Source organism: Pinus tabuliformis, chromosome 7 (genome assembly GCF_031772625.1).
Source record: "Pinus tabuliformis cultivar Carrire ecotype Pingquan chromosome 7, CPIR1, whole genome shotgun sequence".
Classification (NCBI taxonomy): Eukaryota; Viridiplantae; Streptophyta; class Pinopsida; order Pinales; family Pinaceae; genus Pinus; species Pinus tabuliformis.
The window spans coordinates 613,133,878-613,148,513 of record NC_142293.1 but is presented as its reverse complement, the minus strand read 5'-3'; positions in this window follow the sequence as shown (position 1 = coordinate 613,148,513).

Below are 14,636 nucleotides of genomic sequence, written 5' to 3'. Positions count from 1 at the left end.
TAAATATTAATTAATTTTTTTAACTCACATACCAAATTTAATTCACTCTACAAAGATATACATACGATGCGGCACCACACAAGAGAAAATTGCGCTGTAGAGCTTTGATTTTTTTGAGGATGCATTTAGGCGCTGTCGGGATTGAGAAGAGGTAGAGTGGCACACAACTACTGAACATAAAAGATAAATGAACCAAATCACTTACTGATCCTCCGAATTTAATATCGATTTAAATATGACATGTATTGGGACAATAAATGCCTGACTACTCAACATAAAGAACATTTAACGTAGAAAGGATTTTTTATTTGAAGTTAGAAACATTAAAACTCGCCCAAATAGGTGTAAAATGAAATATTTTCAATGTATAAATTACCTATTTACAAATAAGGACTTATATATAGAGCCTTTTCCAGGACTTATATATTTATAACCTATAAATCTTGACACTGCCACCTGTTTTATATTTGCAAAAAAATATTTATTTTAATTGAATTCTTACCTACAAACATGTGGTTTTTTTTTATGGGTATTGCTGAGGTATTGTTGAAGTTTATAGTGCATTATATTTTCGTTATATATGATGGTCTGACACGTTGCCATCAATGAATTGTTATTCATTAACTATGTTGATCAATTACACCTGCTATCGTTATTTATATCTTAAACCAATTGAATCCCGTAAAAGATGACACATTCCCTAAAGCTCTTGAGCCATGGCGGTGGCACCGGGCATATGTCACCACCTTGAAAATCACAAAATCTAATGCAAATATTAGAAATATTGAAAAATACTTTCTACGGCGCCAAACAAATATGCCTAGTCTAACGAGGCAGAGGAGTTCTTCGGAAAGCTCTAGAAATTTCGATCATATTTAGAGAAAATTTGACAAGGGTTTTTGTAAATCCAAGTTATAGTTGTTAAACTTTAAAATTTATAGTGTCTTGAACATTTTTGATGGTGGTGAATCCATTTCCAATCGCAAAAACACAATTCAAACACTGTCTCTACAAAAAATTTTGAAATTCTTTTGCCTTGATTCAAACCACTTTTGACCGTTCAGACAATTCCTCCGCCTGGTTGGATTACTCCAAACAAATATACCAACCTGTATTCTATAAATCTCTAGCAGTAATATGATAATTAAAAATCTTAAAAATTATAATTTTTTAATTTTACATTAAATTTTTTATTATAAATAATTAAAAACTTATATATAAATGGAAAAAGGAAAACAAGACAAATATCTTCTAAAATTGTATATTGATGTCTGCAGCATAAATAATTATTATATAGGACATGAAAACAATAGTAAGAATATCCTACATAAATATATTGATGATAGGCTCCCCGGTCTTGATGATATTGTGAAAATTTTCCCATGAAATATGGGAAAAAAATACCATAAAACTTTAAATTTATCATTAATATTTTTTATAAAAAAACAAATAAATAATTATAAAATAACGATATTAATATTTTTCTGGCAAAACCCGGATATGAAAGGAAATTCACAATGTTAATTTTAGCCACTAACAACATTTCATAGAAGGCAATTTGCAAAACGCTTTCCATCCCAAATCGTGTAACCGTGTACGTATTTAAATGACTCGCTTGGGTTCAAAGAGTCACATCGTAATAATATGTTTGCGCGTAGTTTAATGAAGTAGAGGAGTTGCTCGGAAAGTTATGGAAATTCCAGTTATATTTAGAGAAAATTTGGCAAGGATTTTTGTAAATCCAAGTTATAGTTGTTAAATTTCAAAATTTTAGGTGTTTTAGACATTTTCGATGGTGCTGAATCCATTTCCACCATCAAAAACACGATTCAAACACTGCATCTACAAGATTTTTTGAATTTTTTTACCCAAATTCTAACCACTTTTGACCATCCGAACAATTCCTCCTCCACCTCAATTGGGTATGTCTCACTTGAGTATACATATGTTTGTTAGTATACTAGGTATTAATTCCAATCAGCCTAGCAACATTTGAAATATCTTCTTTACATTTTAAAATATTTGAAATATCTTCTTTACATTTTAAAATTCGTGGAAATAATGCCGTCTTTATTTACCTACACAAATATACGCTAGAAAGAATAATCGGTTAACTTACCATGTGTATTATACATGATTTTTCTTAAAGGATCAAGCCTATGTTAAAAACATCAATGACACTTTGGGTTGTTTTCGGAGTGTTCCCGGAGATACATTGTATGCAGGAGTTTGAAACTTGTACCTGCAATTTATTTTCAAAAATAATACAAAACAATGTAAAAGTTATTATCTAAAAAAATATTAATGATAATATTAAAACATTTATAATTAATATACGCATTATAATAAATTTTCAATTTTATAAAAAAAATAAAATAAATATTAATAGCATTATTTATCAATTTTATTATCAATTAAATTTTATAAAATTGTTAAAAAAATAAATCATAATTTTTTTTTGAAATTATTTTACTTCAAAATATTATAACTAAAAATTCATATTTTCAAGTGTGCCAATATTTATGAGTGTTTCATTGAAAATTGTCAAATTGACTAAGATTTTTAAGCCTTATTAAATTCCAGAACAAATTTTGAAGTCTTATTAAATTTTGGAACAAATTTGAAAGCCTCTCCAATTTATTAGAGCCTCTTCTAAAGTTCTACAAATTCATCCCAAAGCCAAGACAAAGTCATAAAAACTAATTCCTCAGTGAAAATTAATTGGAAAATGAGTCTCCTAGCTACAATTTAAGAACAACTAGATGACCACCTGAATTAACAAGGAGACTCCACAAAAAATTTAAGGTTGTCTAGGATTTAGCATAAATTGATGACATGCGGAAATCAACAATGGAAAATAATTTAGTGATAAATGACAACAGTTCCTTGCTCAACTGGCTATCAGTGACAAACTTGGAATGGGAAAAATAGATGTAGAAACTCCTTTATGCTTCCCTTTCTTCCAGTACTTGTCATATTTGTTGATACTTGTTGAGACATGAAACCTTTCTAGATGAAATTTAGATTAAATTTCTAGTGAATAAGATGAAGATCATTGTCATTTTTAGAACATGCAATGATCTTTTTCATTTCTCTTAGTTGCATTTGAAGAGGAAATATCTATCAATTGTTTTTCAATTTCTTTCCCTTGTAATAATTTCATAATCACTACCCCCAATCGGGGTGTGTGCCCGAGTACATCTGTCAGCGATGGTTGCCAGGGCAACTAAGGGACAGGTACTATCCACTGCATCCCACACGCTCATGGTGATGGGTGCAGTGGCCTCCCACATGATAATTGACAGAGGGCAATGGAGAAGTGGCAGTCAATGCCAAGGTAGTGACGGAGGTGGGAAGGACATGACAGGAGGGGTGATGGGACAGAGAACAGAGGGAGCGGATTATGAAGGAAGGCAGGGTGGTGGGAAGAGCATAGTTGTTACGAGAAGACGGAGAAAAGACGCAACATACCAGGGAAGAGACCAGCAAAGACCTCTACGCATCGGCTCCGGGTATGTTAACTGGCCTTACACATCTAATGCAATGCTTTCTGTGCTATTCCATGGTGGGGGGATGAGAGAACAGACCAGGGAGGGGAATTGGGGAAAAGGTGGGGGAGACCTCTGCATGATGGGAGGGAAGGGAATCGGGTCCGAACCAGAAACCGGCACTGAGAGAGATAATCAGGGCTAGGACCTTGAGAAACCACTTGTAATTAAGCAGGATAGCAGGATTACCAGGGAGGGAGGGGAGAATGTAGATAAGCATGAGTGAGGGAAGGCAATTGGGAGTGGTAGAGAGGAGCGGAAGCTGCATAGGACAGAGGGGTGAGGGAAGGTTATGAGAATGGGAGTGGTGGTAACCTGGCTCGATGGGCTGGCAGTGAGGGTCGTAAGCATAATTCGAGTCGGGCACCAGGTCGTCACCCTCGGGAGCAGAGGAGATATACACCAACACCAAAAAGGTGGAGTGGCTAATGCTTGGCAGGTGAGTGGTGTTGATAATTCGAGGCGTTGCATCCTTGGATAGAGTGGCACTGGGGCAGAGGCAAGTGCGGCTTGAAATGTGAGAGGAGGGGATGCAAGAGCAACCTGGAACGGCTAGAACATATACTCCATGAACTAATACGAATCATGTGTGAACAGGCTCGCACAACAGAAGAGATGGCTAGACCAGCTCATGGAAGAAGGCGAGGTAGAATGGGGGGGGCGAAGCTGCCTAGAGCAGCAAACCCAAGCACCTTGGAGCCTAGGCATGGGAGGAAGCCGGTAGAACGACTCATCCGCGAAGAAGAAGCAGTGTATAGGGTATGAACGGATGCAGGAATCCGCAAGATTTTAGGAGATTGGGAGGAACAGATAAAGGAGGAGGCAGACTCTGAAGAGGAAATGGAGAATTGGTGAGAGGTAATCCCAGATCTAGGAAATACTAAGGGTAAACTCATGCAGTTTAAGCAGACTATATACTTGTACTGGCTCATGAAGAGCCTTATGGGGAAGGCCATGGACCAACTATCAATGGGGATGGCCATTACCCTCCAAGACATGCCAAACTATAAGAAAGGCATGCAGACCATTCAATTCCAACTGTGCAAAAAGGGCATCCACCTAGATCGTATTCAAAGGCATAACCCTTGTATTATCGAGTTGGCGGATGCACCAAGAGACTCAGCCGAAGACCCAACTCCAGTGGACTCAGCCGAAGACCCAGCTCCAGTGGACTCAGCCTTAGAAGATCAGAAGGAATAGTCAGGTTCTAGAATTTTTTTTGGGATTTTTTCGGATAGGATTTACTTTTTACTAATGTATACTTATGATAGATAGAAACTAAGACTCTTATCATGATATAGATACATATATAGCTTGGGTTGATTCCCTGAAACTATATTATTTTTGGATGGATTATAACAAGGATAGGTGGCCAACAGACTTGGTTTCCCACTGGGCAAGTTGAGGCCACCTATCTCATTCATGTGGTGTAAACTTGTCTTTTATAAATAGAAAATAGAAGGTCTTGCAAAGCTTTACAAAAAAGGAAACATCATAATCACTATGTTTCTCTATAACCTACTTACCTACTTAGCATTCAAATTCTCAAGATACTTCATCTGTCTTTAAGATTTTCTTAAGCCCACATTATCCTTCCCTTCATCAATTGCGACATCTTCAAATGAAAATAAAGTACAATAAGTTTCTCGCGGTCATGTTCTTCAAAAACATCAACAAGAAAAATAAGTTGGTCACTGTCATGCTCTTAAAAAACATCAGCAAGCAAAATAAGTTTGTCATTGTCATGCTCCTCAAAAACATCAACATGCAAATTAACATCAAAATATCTAGCTGGCAATTATGTCTTTTTTTACAACCCATTTCCAAGAGATCAAGTCTAATGGGAGTGAAATTATTTTGGCAAAATTTCCTTACTAATTATTTTTGGCTACCATTTAGTCATAGAGCATGTATAATTTATTGGAAGTAAAATTTTTGTAACCATTTTTCTCACACCCATATATATGTCTGAAAGGGTTTTTTTGATACATATGAGTGTAGTTGGGTTTCACTAAATCATCTAGGAAATGATATGGAGGGACCAACTCAATTCTCTGTAAGTTGAACATGTACATAACATCATACACCTTTTGCCTAACCGTAGAATTTAAATTTGATATATTTGAACCTTCTAACAAATTATATCTTAGTCCTATTGCAGACCTATGCCTTAGTGCTCCAAATCCATATAAAGGGCCATTGTATAACAATATTAACTCCGTTGTATAACAAAATTAACTAGATTATAGAAAGAAAGAAGAAAAAGGAAAAAGAAAATTATATATATATATATATTCTAGGAAATGCACTTTATAACTAGGTCCAAGAACACAGCTAAGGCTACCCTCAACAACCAACAACTTGCAAAATTACCATGTCTTCCCAATCCAAACCTAGGATGTTTGTGAGTGTCTCCAACCTTGTCAAACTTTAAATGGAGACTTTATAGTTTTCAATATTTAAGGATTAAATTTAATTGGAGCAATAGTAAGGTAGTGCACTTTATAACTAGGTCCAATAACACAACTAAGGCTACCCTCAACATCCAAACAACTTGAAAATTTACCATGTATTCCCAATCCAAATCTAAGATGTCTGTGATGATTATGAATAACAATAATGACAAACATGAGACTAAACAATTTAAGTCAAATAATATTTTATAAAAATTAAATAAACCAAATCAACATCTTATCCAGAAAGATCACTTTATTTAGTTGAAATTCCTCCTATAATGCATAAAACATTTAATCCAAAACATATATTGATGTAATTGAAGACATACAATCAATTCTAGGTCAATTTCAACACACTCGCAATAGTTTTCCAAGTACAAATTTAGTCATGGTATTTTAAGTGTAAAAACAAGTTATGAAAACAACAATCACTAATAATCTTGAAGACATACAACAAATTCATTCTATAGATTTTATTTTTCAAGGATACTGTAAAAAAGGCTTATGTATGAAAATCTCTTAAGATGCTACTAACATACGTGTTGATAATTTCCTGTAATAAAGCATAAATATTTTTGGCTTGTATGCAAGAATAATTTTCAAGTGTTCGTAACTAAATGCATGTAATAATTCTGTAGGTAGTTGCATCTATGGCAAGAATTATTTATGTTTCTCATACAAGGAGAAGTGGCAAGAAAGTGACAAGGGGTGCTCAGTTGTGATGCCCTTCATTAGATTAGGACAAGACAGTTGATGTGAATGTCAACAATGCTCCAAGCAATGTTGTTGAGGATGACCATGCGACTGAAGTTGATGTTATCACACCATCACCCATAAATCCATCATCAACCACAGTCCAAGGGGAAATTTCAACTAAAAATATCAGCTCTATAAGAGGTTGGAAAAAATAAGAAATGTTAGCTGCAATTGTTGACATAGAGTTCAATGGATATTTAGTTCGGAAATTTGCAAAAAAACATGGTATTCCTCCCTCATCAATACATTACTGGGTAAATGGGATCACTCATACAAAAAATAGAGGGCCTCTTATAGTTATGACTGAAGAGGAGGAGGCCAAAGTGGTTGAGCGGTGTAAAGAGATGATCCAATTGGGACATGGGCTAGAGTGTATACAACTCAAATCCATAGTTGCTCAAATCTATCAAGGGAGGCCAAACCCATTCAAAGATGGGTTTCCTAGTGAATCATGGTGGTTTGGGTTTAAAAAAAGGCATCCAGACCTTGTATTACTTACAGTTGAGGGCCTTGACAAAGATAGAGCATTAAATTTGCGCCCTGCAGTTGTATGTAAGTTCTATGACACTCTTTCTAGTGCATATGATAAACATTCTTATGGTGCAGATCATATATGGAACTGTGATGAAACATGTTTACAGGAAAGAAGGAATTGTGGTATGCGGGTAATTGCCAAGAGAGGGAGCCAAAACATGCCAAAGATTTTTCCTAAGAGCAGGGAGTGGATAACTATTCTATGTTGTTTCAATGCAATTGGTGCTTCAATCCCAGGATTTTATCTATTCAAAGGTAAAAATCAACTAAAAAATTATATACAAAATGGTGAACCAGGTGCATGCATGGTTGCACATCCCCACGCATGGATGACTAAAGAACTGTTTTGGAATTGGCTTTGTCACTTTGTTGCATTTGTACCAAGTGGTGTATCATCTAATAATAGACAACTATTGATATTAGATGGACATGGAAGACACATTGTTGTACAAACAATTGAGGAAGAAAAAAATTTGGGCATCGACCTATTATCATTTCCCGCTCATACCACTCATAGATTGCAACCCCTTGATGTTAGTGTGGTTTTCCCTTTCAAGAACTATTTCAGGTTAGAGCATACTGCATGGATGAAAAATAATCTAGGGGTTGAGGTGAAAAGGTTCGAGATAGTAGAGTTTGCAAGTAACACATTTAAAAGGGCTCTGACACCATCAAATATCAAGGTGAAAAGAATTTGGCCACTGAATTATGATGCTATTATGCATGATAATGGTTGTAGCCATGTGTTTCATGTGGATGGTCAGGAAGAAGGGAATGTCCAAACAGGTGTTGAAGTGCAAGAAGAAGTAGATGAACATGATGATGTGGTTGCAGTTGGTAATATGATTTCTTCCTCTCAAGGACACTTATATGGTGATGATGATGAATATGTATGTGAAAAATAGTATAATCATGAACAAATCCATAGTAACATGGAGGTCATTCTACCAACTCAAGCACATGAAATTTCTATTGCTAATATTGTTAATGACATTGTTGAACATGCAATTGAAAATGGAGATATATTTGAAAATGAAATTGTTGATATTACACTAGGAAGCAATAATGACCAATTGACATTGCCAAGTTAGGTAACCTGACCATCATGGCTGCCAAAAGGCATGATTAATTTGAATGAACATTGTGTCTCAAGAACCAATGAACAAAGCATGAACATGCCTTCACAACTAGTAGAATTGAACAATGAAATTGTTCATTTTTTTTTTGGACAATAGTTCAATGGAAGAAGATGAACCACAAAATGAAGCATCATATGCAAATAAAAATATAGTTCAACCAGTTGTCTTCGATACTGAAAGGGAAGTACCAAGCAATGGCATGTAGGTGGGAGGGGTGGAAAAGTTACTTGGTCGGTTCCTAAAGCTACCAGTAGAGAGAGTGTCAATGAAAAAATGGCAAGGGACACTGTGTAGTCTTTTTTTGGCCTGAAGTTCACATTTACTCACCTCAGAAGACTACACAAACCTATTAGTTGATTATGAAAAAAAATAAATTTGAAATTCAAGAATTGAAACAAAAAAGAAGGATCTACCCAAGGAGAAGAAGGAAACAAGGATTGTTGCATCACAACGTCAAGAAGATGAAAGGCTTGAAATAGAGAAAGAAAGGCAAGAGAAGGACCAACAAAAACAAAAGGAATCAAGAAAGGCTAAACAAATGCTTGAAAAGGAACAAGGGATGATTGATATGGTTGACAATTATGTAAGCACAGCTAATGAAACTAGGATTATGTCAGACACATTGGACAATATTGTAGATAATACACCATTATTCCAAGACCTCATAAACATTCAAGTGCCTCACTATCAAAATGGGGTTTTACCCACTTTCCTTATTCCTACCAGAGGAGTTGTCAATTCTATGTATGCTCATCACACACCTCCACTTAATGCGGGGGTTAGTAGCGCAAATGTGAGGTATGGGTACTCAATTAATCCATGGTTGGAAGGTGCCAATTGGACTCAATCATATGGCAACAATCAACCATTTCCTAATGAACCCTTTTTATGTAGGCCAACCTACTTGGATCAAGAAAGTAACTTAGGGAGTTTTGGCACTGAAGATTTTCAAGGCCATAAAGAATAGGGGTGCCATATGTTTTTGGTTGTAACTACATTATGATGTGGATTTTGGATGGATTGTCTCTTTTTCTTGTCACAAAAAGATTTTGGCTTACAACCTATTTTCCTTTATTTCATATTTTTTGAGACATTGTAACCAAAATCCATTTTAGAAGGAACATCTATAGTCTATTATAATGGATAAATCTTACCTAAGAATGCAAATGGGATTTTCAATTATGCCTCTACACCCAAAATGATTTACAACGCATTTATAACTGAGTAGTAAATATTATGGAAAATGAGTGAATAATGAAATCTTGAACAAGTCACTTATTTTAATATGAAAATTCCATAAAAGAGTGAATAGTAAAGTACCTAACCTCACACCTCGTATGAAACCTCTTTTACTGTAAGTTAACTTAGAAGACAAACTGAGTGCATGCACGGTGAAGCATCAACAAGCCAAATAAAACATCAATAAGCCAAGAGAATAATTAAATGACAAATAAGTGAATAATGAAATCAACAAGAATCAACTACGTTGTTAACTAAATGATAAAGCATCAACAAGCATCAACTAAGTCTCTAATTAAATGACAAATGAGTGAATAATGAAATCTTGAAAAGGCATTTATTTTAACATGAAAAATCCATAAAACAGTGAATAGTAAAAGTACCTAACCTCACACCTCATATGCAACCTCATTTACTGTAATTTAACTTAGAAGACAAACATAGTGCATGTGCGGTGAAGCATCAAAAAGCCAAATAACGCATCAAAAATCCAAGAGAATAATTAAGTGACAAACGAGTGAATAATGAAATAAAAAAGAATCAACTGAGTTGTTAATTAAATTATAAGGCATCAACAAGCAACAACTAAGTCTCTAATTAAATGAAAAATGAGTGAATAATGAAATCTTGAACAAGCCACTTCTTTTAATATGAAAATTCCATAAAACAGTGAATAGTAAAAGTACCTAACCTCACACCTCATATGAAACCTCGTTCACTGTAAGTGAACTTAGAATACCAACTGAGTGCGTGTGGGGTGAAGCATCAACAAGCCAAATAAAACATCAACTTTCCAAGAGAATAATTAAATTACAAACGAGTGAATAATGAAATCAAAAAGCATCAACCATGTTGTTAATTAAATGATAAAGCATCAACAAGCATCAATTGAGTCTCTAATTAAATGAAAAATGAGTGAATAATGAAATCTTGAACAAGTCACTTCTTTTAATAGGAAAATTCCATAAAACAATTAACAGTAAAAGTACCTAACCTCACACCTCATAAGAAACCTCGTTTACTGTAAGTTAACTTAGAAGACAAATAGAGTTCATGTGCGGTGAAGCATCAACAAGACAAATAAAACATCAACTTGCCAAGAGAATAATTAAATTACAAACGAGTGAATAATGAAATGAACAAGCATCATTTGTGTTGTTAATTAAATGATAATGCATCAACAAGCACCAACTGAGTTGTTAATTAAATGACAAACGAGTGAATAATGAAATCTTGAATAAGTCACTTATTTTAATATGAAAATTCTATAAAACAATGAACAGTAAAAGTACCTAACCTCACACCTCATATCAAACCTCATTTATTGTAAGTTAACTTAGAAGACAAACAGAGTGCATGTGCAGTGAAACATCAACAATCCAAGAGAATAATTAAGTGACAAAGGAGTGAATAATGAAATCAACAAAAATCAATTGAGTTGTTAATTAAATGATAAAGCATCAACAAGCATCAATTGAGTTGTTAGTTAAATGATAAACGAGTGAATAATGAAATTTTGAACAAGTCACTTGTTTTAATATGAAAATTCCATAAAATAGTGAACAATAAAAGTACCTAACCTCACACCACATATGAAACCTCATTTAATATAAGTTAAATTAGAAGAAAAACAGAGTGCATGTGCAGTGAAGCATCAACAATAATCAACAAGACAAATAAAGAATCTACAAGCCAAGAGAATAATTAAATGACAGACAAGTGAATAAAGATGGATAATCATTTGTAGATTTCATGAAGATGGAGGAAGATGGATGAAAAAACCAAAATTATTTTTAGAAAGGAAATGAGGCAATATTTTCTCATAGATGTGATAAAGAATCAAGGTTGCTGAGAGAACCAGAGGTAGAAAAAGAGATGCCCATTGTATGTAAAGGGAGAAAGATGATTTTTGGTGGTAAAACTAATTATGTATATGCATGGCTTTTAATTCAAGAGAATGAACCAATTTTCCTCCAAAATGACCATAAGAAAAATAATTCCATAGGGGTAAGACAATCCTAAAAGGTTTTCCTAAAAGAGGAAGAAAGTGCAGGAATTTCTTCTTAAAAGCAGAGGCAAGCAGAAACAAGTTTTTAACCATACAAGCAACATATAAAGATAGTTACAGAATAAAAAAGAACAATGGTCACTTGTGGAATTTTCCATGCCGAAGGAGGAGAATAGGTCTCAAAAGTTGAAGTGGAGAACCTCATAAAAAGAGAGGAACAACTATTAAAATTTATGAGAGACTTCGGCTTTGTAGATGATGGATAGTCATTTGTAGATTTCATGAAGATGGAGGAAGATGGAGGACATAACCAAAATTATGTTTAAAAAGGAAATGAGGCAATATTGTCTCATAGAGGTGATAAAGAATCCACTATAGGTAGGCCACCTTTGAACTCTCCTTTACCATGTGTTGTCAAGACGTATAGAAGGAATATTTGTAAGTTGATGTGTAAAGTCAAGATGCGGCTAGCTAGTGGGAACATAAAGCTAGCTTGTTAGCTAATAACTATGCCCTTGCCTTACATGTATAGGCTCAAGTTTTTATAGGAGCTTGACAGAGTAAATTCACCTTCCCTTGGCTTACGTATATGCAGGGTTTTTAACTCAAGAACATGAACAAAATTTTCTCCAAAAATGACCATAAGAAAAAGAACTCAACAAGGGATAGACAAACCCAAAAGTTTTTCGTAACAAGGGAAGAAAGTGTAGGAAATACTTCTCAGAATCAGAGGCAAGTAGAAATCGTAAAAGAGGAAGGAAGTGCAGGCATTCCCTTTGAGGGAGGCTCTGTTTGGGTTTTTGAAATCAATGTAGGATCGTATCCCCCCATTATTTTTGCTTACAGGCACGAAGTTGGTGACCCAAACCATGTATCTGACTTGGATAATTCTCTTGGCATCACAGAGTTTCTTTATGTCCTTATATAAAAGAGGACACAACAAGCAACACTACAAGGAAGAAGAAATCATAAGAGGGGAAGAAAGTGTTGGAAATGCTTCTCAGAAGCAAAGGCAAGTAGAAGTCATAAAAAAGGAAGAGAGTGCAGGAATTCTCTTTGAGGGAGGCTTTGTTTGAGTTTCTGAAATCAACGTAGGTTCGTGTCCCCCCATTGTTTTTTCTGATGGGCACCAATTTGGTGACCTAAACAACGTATATGAGAGGGATAATTCTCTTGGCAAAGCCGAGATTTTTTACGTCCTTCTATAAAAGAGGACACAAAAAGCAACATTACAAGGAACACTACAAGCAAGCAGAAATTGAAAAAGAGGAAGAAAGTGCAAGAAATGCTTCTCAGAAGCAAAGGCAAGCAAAAATCATAACAGAGGAAGAAATTGCAGGAATTCTCTTTGAGGGAGGCTAGATTTGAGCTTCTAAAATCAACTTAGGGTTCTATCCCCCCATTCATTTTTCTGATAAGCACCAAGTTGGTGACCCAAACCATGTATCTAATAGCAATAATTCTCTTAGCATCACAGAGCTTTTTCACATCCTTCTATAAAATAGAACACTACAAGCAAGCGAAAATCATAACAGAGGAAGAAAGTGTAGGAAATGCTTCTCAGAAGCAGAGGAAAGCAGCAAAGGCAAGCAAAAACACATTTTCAACCCTACAAGAAACACTACAAGCAACATATAAAGATAGTCATGGCATCAAAAAGATTTAAACACATGAATAACCATAAAACTTGCAGAACCTTGCCAAACTCGATCAAACCCTTCCGTAAACAATGCAACAAGAGCTAAATTCCCAGTAGAAATTCAAGTGTTGAACCGAAATTGATCAAGGATCTAGAAAAAGCTTAAAATTAAAATTTACTAAATTCAGGTGGAAGCAACATCATCGTGTAGAGCTCACAGAAATGACTCCAACGCAACTTGAATGGGTGCATTTGGACTTCGGATGAATAAGAAATTGCTTGTTGAAGTTTGTGACAAAACATTTTTTTTACTGCTCGACACATGGTGGAAGTACAAGTTCAGCTCAGTGGAATATCTCCAACTCCATTACAGTGGCAATGTCTTCAGTTTGGTTGCAAGGTGAAATAATAAGTTAAAAGGTGATTTTACATGGTGATGGCATTGTAGGTTTTAACCCCGTATAGAAATTACTTGCATACGAATTCTAAAACACGGAAAATAAACAATCAAAGAGAATAATGCATAAAAATGGGACTACCAGCTTGATTTTTCATTATGTTCCTTTCAATGTTACAATACATATTTATACATGCCGAAGCATCCAATACCATGGACTGAAAAACCATCGCCTCCAAAACCATATATCGAAAACCATCACGTCCAAAAACATGTGCAAAAATCATGCATAAAACCATAGGTGAGTCTGCCCAACCTGGACCAAAACCAGAATTTTATGGGGCGCTGCCTCGGACCCCATAAAGTGGGGTTATGGGTACCCCTCAAACCCCCTGTGACCTCCCCCCCTCTAACCCCCGGTTAAATACGTGGGCTAGTCGTGGAAAGAATATAACACAACCCAACATTCTCCCACTTGTTGTTTTCTTTCCACTAGGGGCCACAAGAGATCTTAGTCATTTATCCATCCCTACAACACCCATTGTTTCTCTACACCAAGAGAACTTCTCAGAGCTCAGAGATTTTGTCAATGCATCTGCAGTATTCTTCAAAGTGTCCACCTTTACCAGCAACACCTTTTTGTCTTCTATCATATCCCTCACAAAGTGATACTGAACATCAATGTGCTTTGTCTTTGAATGATATGCAGGTTTCTTTGCCAAGAAAATTGCACTTTGGCTGTCACAGTCTATCCTTATAGCTTCCTGTACTAACTCCATACTTCAACACAATCTTTGCAACCAAACTGCTTGCTTGCTTGCATGAGTGGTTGCCATGTATTCTGCCTCTGTAGTTGATAGTGCCACTATAGATTGTTTCTTACTCATCCAACTGACTGCACCTCCAAATAGGTTAAACAC